The following is a 15860-nucleotide window of genomic DNA, read 5'->3' as shown; positions in this document are numbered from 1 at the left end:
TACTCCAATGTCACCGCGAGTATCCGTGAGTTGATTATGCAATATGCATCAAACAATTTCATATTCAAAATACTCAATCCAACACAAAGAACCTCAAAGAGTGCCCCAAGATTTCTACCGGAGAAACGGACGAAAACGTGCATCAACCCCTATGCATAGATTACCCCAATGTCACCTCGGGAACCCGCGAGTTGAGTGCCAAAACACATACCAAGTGAACTACCCCATTGTCACCATGGGTATTCATAGCAAGACATACATCAAGTGCTCTCAAATCCATAAAAGTAATCAATCCGATAACAACGAAATCTCAAAGGGAAAACTCAATTCATCACAACAAGATAGAGAGGGAGAAACACCATATGATCCAACTATATTAACAAAGCTCGTGATACATCAAGATCCTGCCAAATCAAGAACACGAGATAAAGAGAGATTAACCACATAGCTATTGGTACAAACCCTCAACCCCGAGGGTGGACTGCTCCCTTCTCATCATGGTGGCCATAGGGATGATGAATATGGCCACCGATGATGATTTCCCCCTCCGACAGGGTGCCAGAACGGGGTCTACATTGCTTTTTCGTGGCTATAGAGGCTTGCGGCGGCGGAACTTTTGATCTAGGGTTATTTCTGGGGGTTTATGTATTTAAAGGATTTTTTGGCGTCGGTTTAACGCGAAGATGGGCCTCGAGGTGACCACAACCCACCTGCACACGGGCAAGGGCCCAGGCGCGCCCTGGTGGGTTGTGCTCACCTCCTTCACCTTCTAGTCCTCCCACGAAGCTTCTAGTGCATCTTTTGTTCCAAAAAAATCGTCAAAAAGTTTCCTTGCATTTGGAGAACTTTTATTTCTGCACAAAAAACAACACCACGGTAGTTCTGCTGAAAACAACGTCAGTCCGGGTTAGTTCCATGCAAATCATACCAAAACCATATAAAATTGTTGTAAACACGTCATGAATACTTCATAAATTATAGATACGTTGGAGACGTATCAGCATCCCCAAGCTTAATTCCTACTCGTCCTCGAGTAGGTGAATGATAAAAGAAATAATTTGTGAAGTGTGAATGCTAGCATAGTGCATAAGTTTGATCAATGATAATTCAATCACTTTTCCTAGCATCATAACAATAATTATTTATCATAAAACTCATCATGATAAAGTAGCAATTGCAAGCGGATTTTTTTGTGGAATGCTACCTATCATACTCATCCTATACTCTTTCTTTTGTAGCATGGACATTTGGACTTGAATGATTCAAAGCAATAGTCTATAGTTTGACATGAGGACATCAATACTCAAGCATATCAATAAGCAACCATGTCTTTCAAAATATCAACACTAAATAAAGCTATCCCTAGCCCAGTATGCTCAATCATTGATCCATTCATGAAACACACTCAAATATTGGCTATGCCCGATGCACAAGTATGATAATAGTGTTCCCTAGTTGGTGCTTTATAAGAGAAGATTGATGTCGCTTGAAGCTACGTCGGTACTTCCCCAAAGAGGAAGGGATGATGCAGCACAGCGGTGGTAGGTATTTCCCTCAGATATGAAACCAAGGTTATCGAACCAGTAGGAGAACCAAGCAACACAACATAAACAACCCCTGCACAAAAATAACAACACCTCGCAACCCGACGTGTTAAAGGGGTTGTCAATCCCTTTCAGCTAACGGCGCCAGAAATGGTGTGTGGACGGGAGAAAGTTGCAATAGATTGAATAAATAGATCGCAAATAAAATAAAGTGCAGCAAAGTATTTTTGTATTTTTGGTTTAATAGATCTGAATAAAAAGTGCAAATAAAATAGATCGCAAAGCAAATATATGAGAAAGAAGACCCGGGGCCGTAGGTTTCACTAGTGGCTTCTCTCGAGAAAGATAGCAAATGGTGGGTAAACAAATTACTGTTGGGCAATTGATAGAACCTCAAATAATTATGACGATATCCAGGCAATGATCATTACATAGGCATCACGTCCAAGATTAGTAGACCGACTCCTGCCTACATCTACTACTATTACTCCACACATCAACTGCTATCCAGCATGCATCTAGTGTATTAAGTTCATGGAAAAACTGAGTAATGCAATAAGAATGATCACATGATGTAGACAAGATCTATCTATGTGGAGATAGACCCCATCGTTTTATCCTTTGTGGCAACGATACATACGTGTCGTTTCCCTTTCTGTCATTGGGATCAAGCACCGTAAGATCAAACCCACTACCGGGCACCTCTTCCCATTGCAAGATAAATAGATCAAGTTGGCTAAACAAAACCCAAATATCGGAGAAGAAACACGAGGCTATAAGAGATCATGCATATAAGAGATCAAAGAAACTCAAATAACTATCATGGATATAAAAATATATGACTGATCATAAGCTCAAAGTTCATCAGATCCCAACAAACACACCGCAAAAAGAGTTACATCATATGGATCTCCAAGAGACCATTGTATTGAGAATTTAGCGAGAGAGAGAAAGCCATCTAGCTACTAACTACAGACCCAAATGTCTACAAAGAACTACTCATGCATCATCGGAGAGGCACCAATGGAGGTGGTGAACCCATCCGAGATGGTGTCTAGATTGGATCTGGTGGTTCTGGACTCTGCGGCAGCTAGATGAATATTTCGTCGACTCCCCTAGGGTTCTAGGATTTTTGGGGTATTTATAGAGCAAAGAGGCAGTCCGAGGGGCACCCAAGGTGGGCACAACCTACCAGGGCGCGCCTGGGCCTCCTGGCGCGCCCTGGTGGGTTGTCCCCTCCTCGAGACTCCCTCCAGGTGCAACCAGAGCCCGTTGTGTTCCTTCTGGACCATAAAAAATCATCGTGGAGTTTCGTGGCATTTGGACTCCGTCTGATATTGATTTCCTGTGATGTAAAAAACATGGAAAAAGCAGCAACTGGCACTTGGCACTATGACAATAGGTTAGTACCAAAAAATTATATAAAATGACTATAAAATGATTATAAAACATCCAAGATTGATAATAAAACAGCATGGAACAATAAAAAATTATAGATACGTTGGAGATGTATCAAAGATGGAGACTCAAATATTTTTTTTGCATAAAGTAAATAGATTGGCTCTTCGCAGAGGGAAGCAGAGATTTGTAGAGATGCCAGAGCTCAAAGCTTAAATTGAGAGATAAAATATTTTGAGAGGCATACTTTTCCGTCAATGAAAACGACCGAGAATTCCCAACACTTTCCATGCTAGATATATCATAGGCGGTTCTCAAACATAAAACAAAGTTTATTCCTTTTTCCACCATACTTTCACACTCCACGACTAGCTGTATCTGTCGGATCTCGGGTTCCGGCAAAACCCTCAAGGTTCGAACACTGGGGTGCGCATGAAGATCTCCCCCTACCGATCCACGTCCTAGCTTTGCTAAGATCTTACGGACTAACTCGATGAACTCGCAACACAAAGGACAAGAGATTTATACTGGTTCGGGCCACCGTTGTGGTGTAATACCCTACTCCAGTGTGGTGGTGGTGGATTGCCTCTTGGGCTGAGGATGACAGTACAAGGGGAAGAACAGCCTCCTGAGGCGAGGTGTTCTTGTGCTTGGTGGGTGTGAGGATGAACTGAATGAGTTCGAGACCAGTTGCCTCCTACTGTGGTGGCTAATCCTATTTATAGAGGCCCTGGTCCTCTCCCCAAATATTGAGCGGGAAGGGAGCCAACAACGGCCAATTTGAAAGGGGACAGCTAGTACAGCTTATCCTGACAAAAGCAGTCTTCGCCTGCAAAAGGCTCTGGTGGTGACGCCGCCTTGGGCTCCATGGTGACCTCTGTCTTGCCGTCCTGCTGGTCTTGGTCTCGTTGCACCGATATGAAAACCTTTGCCTGACGCCTCGGTACTCCGCGCCTGCGCTTGCCTCCTTAGCACCAAAGAGGAAACAAGGACACTGCGCGCGCTGGCGCTCGCCTGGCGCCCGCCTGGCCTTGATCGTCATGGCTCACGTCACGAGAACCTCGCGAGATTTGCCTTGCCTTGATCTCTCCGCTCCTCGCGAGCCAACCTGGTGAGGCCGCTTCCGAGGGGGTCTTGTGTCGTCCGCCTCGCGAGGCTTGGCCCCTCGCGAGGGTCTTGAGTGCTTGTTGGTGAAAATGGGCCGTACGGGCTCGCAGGCAGGCAAGTCTGGGGACCCCCGTTCCCAGAACGCCGATAGTAGCCCCTGGGCCCAAGGCGCGCTCGGGCTTGGCTTCGAGGCGAAGCCAAAGGTCAAGCGCGGAGCGCCGTGGGGCCCAATAGCCTGCGGCCTTGGTCGACGCATGGCGGTTGATTGGACGTGGGCGTCTCCGCTTCCCCACGCTACCTCGGCAACTGCCCAACTGTCAAAAGGCTGGCGTAGACAGCGCTTGCCTTCACTGCTTCCTTTCGCCTTACTCAGATCCCCTTTCTTGCACCCTGCTTCCGAAATCTCTAGATCTGCTTCCTCCCTCTATCGCATCGACGACCAATGGCGCCGCACAAGGTTAAGGCTGCCTCGCCGCCGGCTTGGTACGAGCCAGCCCTCGATGCGCCCAACGTCTCAGAGAAGAACCTCGCTGCCACGCGCTTGCTGACGGCGGGGGAAAGCAACAAGAGGGGGAAGACTGAGCTCCAGGTCGGCTCTGCCGTGCCGGAGCCCGAAGGAAGCACCTTCTTCCCCTTCTTCACGAGTAGCATCGCCGCAGGTCTGGTTCCCCCTTTCTCTGACTTCTTCTATGAGGTCCTTGGCCACTACGGGCTGCACGCGCTGCATCTTCATCCCAACTCCATCCTTCTCTTGTCCATCTCCGCCTACTACTGCGAGGCGTACCTCGGCGTGATGCCGTCCGTGGCTCTTCTGCGCCACTTCTTCTTCCTCCGTGTCAAGGTGGGTCACACCTCCGGGAGTGCCAACTTCATCGCGGCCGGCAAGGCCAACTCGATCTCGAAGACGGGGAAGAAAGCCGAAGGCTTCCGGAGCAAGTTCCATGATGGATGCTAAGTGCGTCCATCCACGCTTGACACTACCGACGGAGATGCCCCAGTCCGACAAGGGGTGGTCCCGCGCGAAGCTCTCCGACGAGCGGGCGACGTTGGTGCTGGAGCAGATGAAGACCGACCTCAAGCCGGGCAACACGAGGGCGGCGAAGGTGACAGGGGCCATGCTCCTGAGGGAATTCCTGATGCTGCGCGTGGCCCCGCTTCAAGCCCGTACGCGCCCATTGTGGGAGCTTGGGGACGAAGAGGACAAGATTCGCTTGAGCCCGAAGGCCTTGTCCGGCGAGGAGCTGGCCATAGTTCTCCGTCTCCTGGTTGGGGACGACCAGGAGTACCCGCCGAGCATCTTCACCCCCTTGTTTCGCCGTGAGGACGGGGCGCAGGTCGTGGCTTCCAGGCTGACTTTTGACGGGCGCGGGCTGGTGCCGCCGGCGCCTACCGGGGCCCCTGCGGCACTGAAGCCGGTGGAGTTGTCTTCAGATGAGTCCCACGGGGAGGAAGAAGGGGAGGAGGAAGACTCGGAGGTGACTCCCGAAGGGATGGGGGAGACCTCCCCCTTGAGCAAAGCCGACATCCTCTGTGCCTTTCGTGACGATGACGAGACCGACGCCCGCCAGGGGGAGGGGGAGCTGCCCATTATCCCGACGAGGGGCAGATCGTCGCTGGTCTCCCGGGATGCTGTTTCTGTTCTGGCGCCGACTGGTGCCGCTTCTGGCCCCTCCGCTGCCCCAGCTTCTGCTCCTGGAGCCGGCGCGCCCGTACCTCAAGCCTCGAGGCTCTCGGGCTTCAAGCTCACCAAGCGGAGGGTGGACTACGCCGCGGTGGACCAGTAAGTGCTCGAGCTTTGCCTTGTCCTTCTTATACTGCTGCATCCTGACGTTCGTCCTCGGTTGACCAGGCCGCTGCCTTCGGCGAAGAAGAGGAAGGAGGATGCAGCGGCCGCGCCCCCCTCCACGAAGAAAGGAGGCGACAGCACCCGCACCTCCCCGGCCCAGTCGCCCTCGCGAGACCAGGAAGAGCGTCGTCACGAGGAGTCAGCCCCCGAGGTCCCGCCGGCTCTGGAAGTGCCGATGACCGGCTCGGCTGCCGAGGTCCCAAAGGCTCAGGAGCCCTTGGTCTCCCAGGGCCTGGTGATGGCGTCGCCTCCTTCTCCTGCCGCGCCATTGTTCCTAGGTCTTCTGCCTCCTCTGCTGTCTTGGAGCATGCCCTTTCAGAGATGACCCAGCTGCGGGAAGATCTCATGGGCGCGGATCCGCGCCTGGTAGCTGAGCGCCTGGAGCTGGCCTCCGGCTGGCTTTAGTCTGACGCGGCGGTCCGAGCGACGCTGAACCAGGCCGCGGCAGCCTCCGAGAAGGAGAAGCGAGCTGCCGCACAAGCCGCGGCCGATCGTGAGGCGACGCTGAAGGACACCGAAGCCGCCCATGACCACTGCCGGGCGCTGGAGGTCGAGCTGAAGAGTCTGCGTGATGAGCATGCTGAAGCAGCAAACACCCCCCTATACCAACACATATGTACCAACGATATGATACCATGTGTTGTTTGTTCAACCACCCACCCATCCCGCACTTGAGTAACCTCCGGTACCCACCTCCCCCCTGTACCTTGTCCATCAAAATACACGCGCCAAGTGAAAAGATGGAGCGAAACTTTTCTATCCACCATCTCCCTCTCGCCTGATTTCTCTCTCGCCCAAACTTCCATCACCACGACTCTGCCGCCGCCACCTCCAAATTCTTTTTGACGACCACCTGCTAGCGCCACCACCAACCAGCCCCATCGCAACCCCCAGCCTCCACGATGGCTGCAGGCCTGTAGCAGGCCGCCATGCCTGCGCCGAGCAGCCGCCGCCGCCGCCGAACTCCCGCAGTCAGATCTGGGCCCAAGCCCACACGAGAGCAGCAGATCCCTACACCACCAGCCACTGCCTCCTCTCCGATGCAAGCCGGCACCACAGCCGGCGCCCCGGAGAAGACACCTTGACGCCACAGATGCTGCCGTGAACCCCGTCGCATGGATTACCACCGGTCGCCACAAGCTCCCCCAAGTCGCGAGCGCACCACTTGACTCTGGGAGAAACGGATCCCATAGCCGCCAGTGACGGAGAGAGGGAGGAGGAGGTGGAGCCAGCAACATCGCACCGTCGGTACACACATCTTGAGGGACTTGCTCGATTCCTCTGAATCCTTGTATTCTGCCGTAATCTATGATAGATGTTCCAACATAGCTACTACTGTCATGCACCTTTAACTGTTTATTGTTAAGATCCCGTTGCGGAAAAAATTATTTGCAACTTCAAACTACTAGGATCACAGGTTTTGGCTGTAACACATGTTCACCTTCAATGCAAACCAGCAAAAATGACAATGTACAGGTACCCTATTGGTTGATTTGCACGCATAGATGAATTGTGCTGCACACCAAGGCTTCTAACCATACCTTCATGTTATATATACAAATGATTTATTCTTAACCCCAGTCGCAACGGTGGCCGGCGCGGTTCCCTCGCCTATGGTCTGTAGGCCCACTAAATCACGTGTGCGCGTGTGCTGCTGCCCGCTCGGGCATGACAGTGTTGCGCCACCCCGGCCCTGCTATATTGTGTCGATGGTTAATCTGGACTGTAGGTTGGATCTGAAACAAATTACCTTATAAGTCCGTAATGCAAGTATGATTCAGCTGCTAATGCTTTTACCCTTCCGTTATCAAGATAAAACATGCATTGAACCTATGATGAACTCTATTGACATCATCATCTTTGTTCTAGAGGATATGGAGGAGCTCCAGGCTGCCTCGACATTGGCTTCAGGTTGTCATACCATGAAATCTCCGAGCTCTGCAAGTCACTTACGTGCTGGAGTTGTACTACTCCATGACAGGGAGGTTAGTAGGAAAACTTACCAGGCCACCGATAAGATTTGTGTCGACTGTATCTAAATATATTTTCCACCTGTATATCATCATGTGAATTTTCCCCTTGCATTTTCAGTGCATGCGAAATGTCAGCTAACAGCCATTAATCTCTAAATACTCCTACAGCTCAGGTTTCAAACTAGATGCGCAAATAGATAAGATTGTGGTGAAATATTTAGCTTGCCTTGCCTGATTATGTAAGGGAGTACTTGCTTTAACAGCGTGCATCTTCAGGGGCAGATGGATATGTACACCTTACTACAATGTCAGAGAAAGTGGGGAAACCATTCATTTCTTGATACACTCTCCCCTGGTTTAAGTTTCATTTTCTTCTTATGGCATAGCATTATTATTTATTCTATATCCTTAATTTTTACACTAACTGGTCCAGCGAATCTTTGCTAGTTAAGTGTGCGAATATATATATCTATTTATAAAGTCTTAAATTTTGTCCAGTCCCATATTTTGTACATTCATATAGGTATTGATGATCAGTTATTCAATGACAGGACAAATGATACATGATTAGAGGGCTAAGTGGCGACAAGGATCAAATTTCTTGATTATAGGATATGCCACATTGGACTGGTACGCACTGACAAAACATTGTTTAGCCATTACTTAGTTATGCTTTTATTCAGATTGTTCAGCCATTACATTGGTCACCTCTGATGCATTTCTAAAATATGTAATCATCTTTTGTACTAGGTTTGTCTTGAAGAATAAAAGAGGGGCATATTAATTTCTTTTTATTTTTCTGTAAACATCTAGGATCCAACCTTCTCTAGAACAGGACTCTCCTACTTTTTCCTAGAGAAGCCCCAATCTGATGATGCCTTTGCTTCTACAGGTTCTGAGAATCTTGATTCATGATCGGGAAATCCTAAAGTGTAACATTGTAGTTATCAAGTAAGTACGAAGTTTTGCGTGAGGTGGATTATTTAATGACTTTTGAGCTGTTGGCATTGAGTTTGTTTCTCCTAAATCCTAATGCACCATACTAAGCATGATTAGTACGGAAGTATTGGTGATGCAAAACTAATTAGTGCATAGACCTTTGGAAAATAGAATTATTGAACCCTGTGTAGTTGATATTACTGGTAACCTATTTATCTAATAGTTGGTTGCTGAATTTATCTCATTGTTGATACAATATGATCTTTGGATAATTGTTAGTAGTACATGCATGTTGATGGTTGTTCACAGTGTACATGTACATCAGATTGCTCACCGATGCTTGGTGTTTTATTATGTACCAAGTTATTTGTCAGACATACATAAGCTTGTATGTTTCTCCCAATGATCTTTTCTTGCACACTGGTTACTTTTATATGGATCCTTTAGGTACAACGCATAGCATGTACATTTTTTAACTTCAAATTTCAAATATATGCCAGAATAGTATTATGTTTTTTCATTGTAGGTTGAGAAGTTCAATAATACGGTACATGGTTACTTGGATACTTGGAGAATATGGGTCTGTTTGGTTCAGAGCCGAGAGCCACCGTGCCAAATTATTGGCAAAGTGCGTTGGCTAGCATTTGGATGGACGCCAACTTTGGTCCTGCTTCAGTTTGTTGCTCCAAGTCTTGGTGAGATGACGGCGGCGAATTTGTCCGCCAAATATTTGGCGAGCCTAGCTTTGGTAGGGCTAGCATGGGCGCAAGCCAGAAGCCCCCTATATGTTGATGCTTGGTACTTGGAGGAGAGTCAAAAACAATTCTTTCAATTTTTAGAAATTTTATGTTATGTAAAATGTATTTTCTATGAAAGTGATGTACTCCTAACTGATGATACTTGCATTGCAATGTAACAGATTGTGCAATTGAATCAATATATTAGTTCATTTCTACTCTCTCAAATTTCCTGAAGTTGTGCCTTGTACTGCCATTCAAACTACCTGCTGTTATAATTGATTATATAAGGAGGTTATTCTATTGTGCAAGCAACAACACATAGAAGCGTTGCATGTATCTGTTGTAGCCTTGCAACACATTATTCTTCAGATTACCAACGGATTTATATATGTTGTTGTAGATCCTTCCAACGCCACCTACGACAACACATACTAATCCGTTGGTGTAGACCTTAGCAACGCTTATATGGACAAACGACAACACATCGTTGTGTTGCTTAAGGGGGGTTCCTGTTGTAGTGAGCTCGTGGCCGCCAGGCGAAGGAGGAGGAGATGAGGGCCTGGGAGGACGCCATCAAGAGCCACGACGCCGAGCTGGGGGAGTTGGCGAAGGCGCAGGCTACTGAATGCAGCCGGCTGGAGGAGCTGGAGCGGAAGGTGGAGGCGAAGAATGTCTATCTTGACGCTAAGGCGAAGGTCCTGGCTGAGGACCGCGCGGCCTTCGTGCTTCTTGAGAAGAGGTCCCGCGAGGCTCTAAAGTCACTCTATGACAAGGGCTTGGAGAGGCCGCTGACCACCGATGAGGACGGCCCCGCCCAGCTGCTTCCCTACTTGGTGAAGGCGCTCGAGGAAGTCGTGGACGACATCGGTCCCATGGCAGAAGCAGAGGCTTGTGTCCTTTCTTCAGCTGCACTAACGCGTGTCTTCATCCATCTGCACCTTCGTGACCCCAGCGCTCGTCTTGACGAGCTGCTGGAGCCTATGGCTGATGAACACTGCACGGCTGCCGCCGCAGCCGTGAAAGGTCAAGTGGAGGCCCTACTGAAGAAGTTCTGTGGCTTCGCTTCTGCGCCTTCGACCGGAGGCGCCGCCACTCCTGCAGCTCCGGCCGGTGGCCAAGACGAAGGCGAAATCATCAAGGGAGGAGTGCCTCTCGCGGGCGTCGATGATGTTCAGGGATGACCTGCAGCTCCTTTCCTGTTTTATTCCTGCAACATGCACCATGCCTCGTGGAGGCGTTAAACTTGCATTTGATATTGTGAGAACAATATGTCTTGTCATATTTGCTTTGAGATTTTGCGATTTTTCTTTCTATTTGCTTTGCGTTCTGCGTCAGCAGAGCCCGGCCCCGCGCATACCTCAGCCGCCGTTGGGCCGACCGGAGACCAGGATGGACCCAAGGAGTGAGGGGCTACGTGACCAGTTAGGCTCCTGAGTCGCGATGCTCAGGAGTCCCCCTTGACACGCAAACAACTTATAGGAAGGAGACACGGGGATAGGTTTGGTGTTCTACGTTGGCAGAGCCCGGCCCCGCGCATACCTCAACCGCCATTGGGCCGACCAGAGACCAGGACGGACCCAAGGAGTGAGGGGCTATGTGACCAGTTAGGCTCCTGAGTCGCGATGCTCAGAAGTCCCCCTTGACGTGCAAACAACCTTCATACCTTTGCCCTTGCCGAGGCTCGGCTCGGGAGGGGCGCGCGACGACTAGGTCCGGGGGACCTGGCTGGGTGCCGTACGCTTGGGCGTGACCCGAGCGCAGCCCCCTTTCCCAGCCCCCTCGCGCGACTCTCCCGAGGGGAGGCGTTGCGGTGAGGCCGGACGTTGAGCTCTGGGGCTCCCTGAGGTTGGTGCGGCCGTGAGGCCGCCCTCAGTTGTTTATCACCAGCACGGAGCGTAGTGCTTCCGCTTGCGCACGGGCATAGCCGCTCCTCGGCAGTGTCGACGGCCAGCACGGAGCATGGTGCTTCCATTGGTGCGTGGGAGGGGACTCCCTACTGCGGAGACCCCCCGGGGCGTGTACAGCCCCGCCCTGACACGTGGCTTGCACGGCAGGGCTAGACGAGGTGTATCTGGGCACTCGTGAGCTAGCGTCGAGAATCACGAGGCCCTACCTCAAGGCGGGTTGCGCCTGGTCTTGGTTTTTGTTCGTTGTGCTGGTCCTACGAGGTGGTTAGACAACCTGCACCGAACGAATCTCCTGAGGTTATCGCGTGAGAAGGCCAAGCACCAACGGCCCCAGGAGGTGACGTGAACGGGGCCGGCCCGCCAGACAGAGCTCAGCCGTTGGATTTATCGACGCTGCAGGGACGGGCCCGAGCACAAACGCCGTGCCTAACCCTCTCACGCGAAGGATCCTGAAGAAAGACGGCCGGCGCGCGGCTCCCATGGTGGGTGACGATCGAGCAGGTGATAGTCATAGGTAGATTAAGCATGGAAGCAACTGGCTTAGGTAAATGCAGAGAAGATACATGCCACTGGGTCAGGCCCGAGCGACTCGGGATGATGCAGCCCAAGGGGCGCTCCCAACAAGGTAAGCTAAAGACATAAAAAGGGATACATGCCACAGGGATGGACCCACGCGGCTTGGGAATGATGCAGCCCTGAGGGCGCTCCCAGCTAAATAAACTTGGAAAATGTCACCTGGTTCTGTTGATGAAGGGATGTTGGGGCAGCTGAAGGTACGTCGAGGAGGTACGCGGTGAAGGGGTTGTTCCTCACGAGCCGCCGGGGCCCTAAGCCTCGGGAGGCTCTGTAGGTCCAGGCGGTTCCTTGAGGACTGTCCCCATCTCTCTCAAGACGGCGTGGTGCCTGGCCTCCTGAGTCGCCAGGGCGCGCTGCAAGTTACGCTGATAGGCAGACGCCATGCTCGGCAGGCCAAAAGGCATGCGAACGTAGCTGTGCGGTGGGCCCTCGCAGCGTCCCACGCGCGAAGGCCGGAAGGGCTCCTGAGACGCGGCTCTATTGAGCCCTGGGACGTCGATGCAGACGCGCAGCCCGGCATCCTCGCCTGGATGGGAGGCTGCGCCAGGTGAACGGCAATCGCCGCGCATGGCCCTTGCATCTTGTAGCTCCTGGGTGGCCTTGGTGATGAACTCCTAAGCGGTGGGCGCTCCCCACCCTGTGTTCTCCTGAGGGGAACGTGCCATGAAGCACGCCTCCAAGTGGTGCCCAAGCGCCTCCCTCATGATGTTGGCAAGGTCTGAGGCCCTCCAGAAGAGAGCCCCTGAGCCCTGCCCGAGAAGGGTGCCGGGAGCGCTTTCCTATGCAATGGAGGGAGGCACCCCTGGTGCAGGCGCTGATCCTGACGAGGTTCCACTACCGACGCCACCCCCCTGAGGTCCTGCGCGGAGCAGCCGCTTCTTCTTCTTGGGGGTGGCCTTAGGAGGGCGCTCGCCCTTGCTGTCGGGGTCGTTGATTGCTGCAGCTTGGAAGGCGCGCTCGAGGGAGCACACCGCATCTCTTTCTTCGCACGGGACCGTGATGATTCCGCCGCTTCCTGGCATCTTGAGAACATTGTAGTCGTGATGAGTCACCGCCATAAACTTGGCCAGGGCCGGATACCCGAGGATGGCATTGTACGACAGACGGATGTGTGCGACATCGAAGTCGATGAGCTCGGTGCGATAGTTGTTGCGTTCTCCGAAGGTGACGGGAAGGCGGACCTGCCCGATCGGGGTAGTGGAGCCATCGGTCACTCCTGAGAAAGGCTTGGTGGGCTGAAGCTAGTCATACGACACTTGGAGGTTGTCAAACATGTCGACGGACAGGACGTTGAGCCCTGCGCCGCCGTCGATGAGGGTCTTGGTGACTTGCACGTTGCTGATGACTGGGGAACAAAGCATCGGGAGGGCGCCAGCGGTAGCCGCGCACTTGAGCTGATCTGCTGAGCTGAACGTGATGGCGCACTTGGACCATCTGAGCGGGCGCGTGGCCTCGCTTGGGGAGGACTGCATTCACTTCTCGAGCAAACTGTTTGAAGATATGTTGTGAGGCTGGGGCTTGAGCTCCGCCCAAGATGCAGGCGATAGCACGCGGCTCCTGGAAGCCCCCAGCCCCCTCGTCTTGATGGTGGTCGTCATTCCTTCTTGGTGGTGGCGGTAGTGGAGGAAGACCGGCATTGCCCTGAGGACGATCCTCACGAGGCTGGTCCCTCCAAGCGCCCTCGCGAGGCTGATCCTGCCAGCGGTCCTCACGAAGCCGGTCGTGCCACTCCTGGCGCGGGCCACGGTCATCCCAGCGTCCGCCACCACATCCTCCTCCTCGGCCGTAGCCCCGGTCGTTGCGCTCGGGGCGTCGACCGAAGCGTCCTTCTCGAATGGCTCTGAGTTCTTGACAGTCGCTGGTGTTGTGGCTATGCAGGTTATGGAAGGCGCAGAACGGTCGGTTGCTCTTGGATGACTCGGGCTGGTCTCTGCCGCGCTTGGTGTCCAGCTCCGCCGCGAGCACGGCTGCTCCCTTGCACTTCACGTCCTTGGCCTTGGCTTTCTTCTCCTTCGGGTCCGCAGCCGGGAGCTCGAGGAGGGAGAGGCGCCCCTCCTCAGCTCTTGCGCACTTGGTCGCCAGGTTAAACAACTCCAGAGACGTGCATAGCTCCTCGTGGATGGCGAGCTCCTCCTTCATCTTGACGTCGCGGACGCCATCAGAGAACGCGGAGATGATGGCCTCGTCCGTCACCTTGGGGATCTTGAGGCGAACGTTGTTGAAGCGCTGGATGTACTTCTGGAGGGTCTCTCCTGGTTGTTGCTTGACGCGGCGTAGGTCACCCGCGGCCGGTGGGCAGTCGCGAGTGCCCTGGAAGTTGGTGACGAAGCGGTCGCGCATCTCGTCCCTGGAGGAGATCGAGCCCAGAGGCAGGTTCAGGAGCCAGGAGCAGGCACCATCCTTGAGAGCCATGGGGAACCAGTTCGCCATGACTTTCTCGTCGCCGTTGGCCGCCTCGATGCTCAGCTCGTAGAGCTGCAGGAACTCCGTGGGGTCGGGGGTGCCGTCGTAGCGAGGAGGCAGATCCGGCTTGAACTTGCCCGGCCAGGCGACGCTACATAGCTCAGGGATGAAGGCGCGGCAGCTGGCCGTGGTCACCGGGGCCCGTCTTGGAGGTGGAGCTTGGTCTTGGCACCCGCGCGCCGCCACGGCAAGCAGCGCGGGGCCCTGCCGCGGCAAGCAATCCTGACGGGGCGGTGTGGGGAGTGGTGGAGCGTTCTCTTCTGGTCGAGGGACTTCTTGACAGCTTCTTTCTTCACGCGCGGGCGCCGGACGTGGTGGGTCGCGCCATGGAGCCGCGCGCCTTGGCGCCAGGGCGCCGTCTTGGTGCAGAGGTGGTGGAGGTGCTCCGTGAGCTACGCCGCCTGTGGCCGCCGGAGGGCATGGCAGCGAGAGGGACGGCACATGGGAGCCCCCTGCGACGCTGACAAGCTCGGTGATGCAGTCGAGCCAGTCCTCGTAGAGGTCGTCGACTGGGCGGTAGCGCAGGAGCTCGTGCGCCATGAGGAGCACGGCCCGTGCATCCGTGGGAGCGCGACGAGCGTGAGATGACGAACCAGCGGGAGTCAGCGACGGAGTGGCAGTGCGGCCGTCCTGCCGCACCGAGGGGTGCAACGAGGATGCGTGCTGCTCGTTCCCCGCCGGGCCGGTGGTGGCGTTGGTGGCAGGCGACGGAGAACGACGGGGTGGCCTGCCGACGGGAGCCGTCTGAGCGACGCGGGTGGCGAGGGCAGCCCGGCGCTCAGCATGAGCGCGGCGTGCGTCCGCCATGGAGATGATGAAGCAACGGGACGCAGAGCGACGGAAGGGAAGCCTTGGCGCACCCGTACATGGCGCGCCAAATGTCGGATCTCGGGTTCCGGCAAAACCCTCAAGGTTCGAACACTGGGGTGCGCACGAAGATCTCCCCCTACCGATCCACGTCCTAGCTTTGCTAAGATCTTACGGACTAACTCGACGAACTCGCAACACAAAGGACACGAGATTTATAATGGTTCGGGCCACTGTTGTGGTGTAATTCCCTACCCCAGTGTGGTGGTGGTGGATTGCCTCTTGGGCTGAGGATGAACAGTACAAGGGGAAGAACAGCCTCCTGAGGCGAGGTGTTCTTGTGCTTGGTGGGTGTGAGGATGAACTGAATGAGTTCGAGACCAGCTGCCTCCTACTGTGGTGGCTAATCCTACTTATAGAGGCCCTGGTCCTCTCCCCAAATATTGAGCAGGAAGGGAGCCAACAACGGCCAATTTGAAAGGGGACAGCTAGTACAGCTTATCCTGACAAAAGCAGTCTTCGCCTGCAAAAGGCTCTGGTGGTGACGCCGCCTTGGGCTC

The 15860-nt window shown here is 53.5% G+C and overlaps 1 long non-coding RNA gene across 2 annotated transcripts; it reads left to right on the top strand.

Annotated features, from left to right (window-relative positions):
- Positions 1 to 6626: 6626 nt before the first annotated feature.
- On the top strand, positions 6627 to 9757 carry LOC120965138 (uncharacterized). Of its 2 annotated transcripts, XR_005757415.2 has the most exons (4): positions 6627 to 7880; positions 8420 to 8498; positions 8761 to 8819; positions 9334 to 9757. It is a non-coding gene; the product is annotated as an uncharacterized lncRNA (long non-coding RNA). The 2 variants fall into 2 exon arrangements; XR_005757414.2 differs by having other exon boundaries at positions 8761 to 9757.
- The last annotated feature ends 6103 nt before the right edge of the window (positions 9758 to 15860 follow it).

Source organism: Aegilops tauschii, chromosome 5, assembly GCF_002575655.3.
Source record: "Aegilops tauschii subsp. strangulata cultivar AL8/78 chromosome 5, Aet v6.0, whole genome shotgun sequence".
Classification (NCBI taxonomy): Eukaryota; Viridiplantae; Streptophyta; class Magnoliopsida; order Poales; family Poaceae; genus Aegilops; species Aegilops tauschii.
This window is presented reverse-complemented; position numbering and strand designations above follow the sequence as displayed.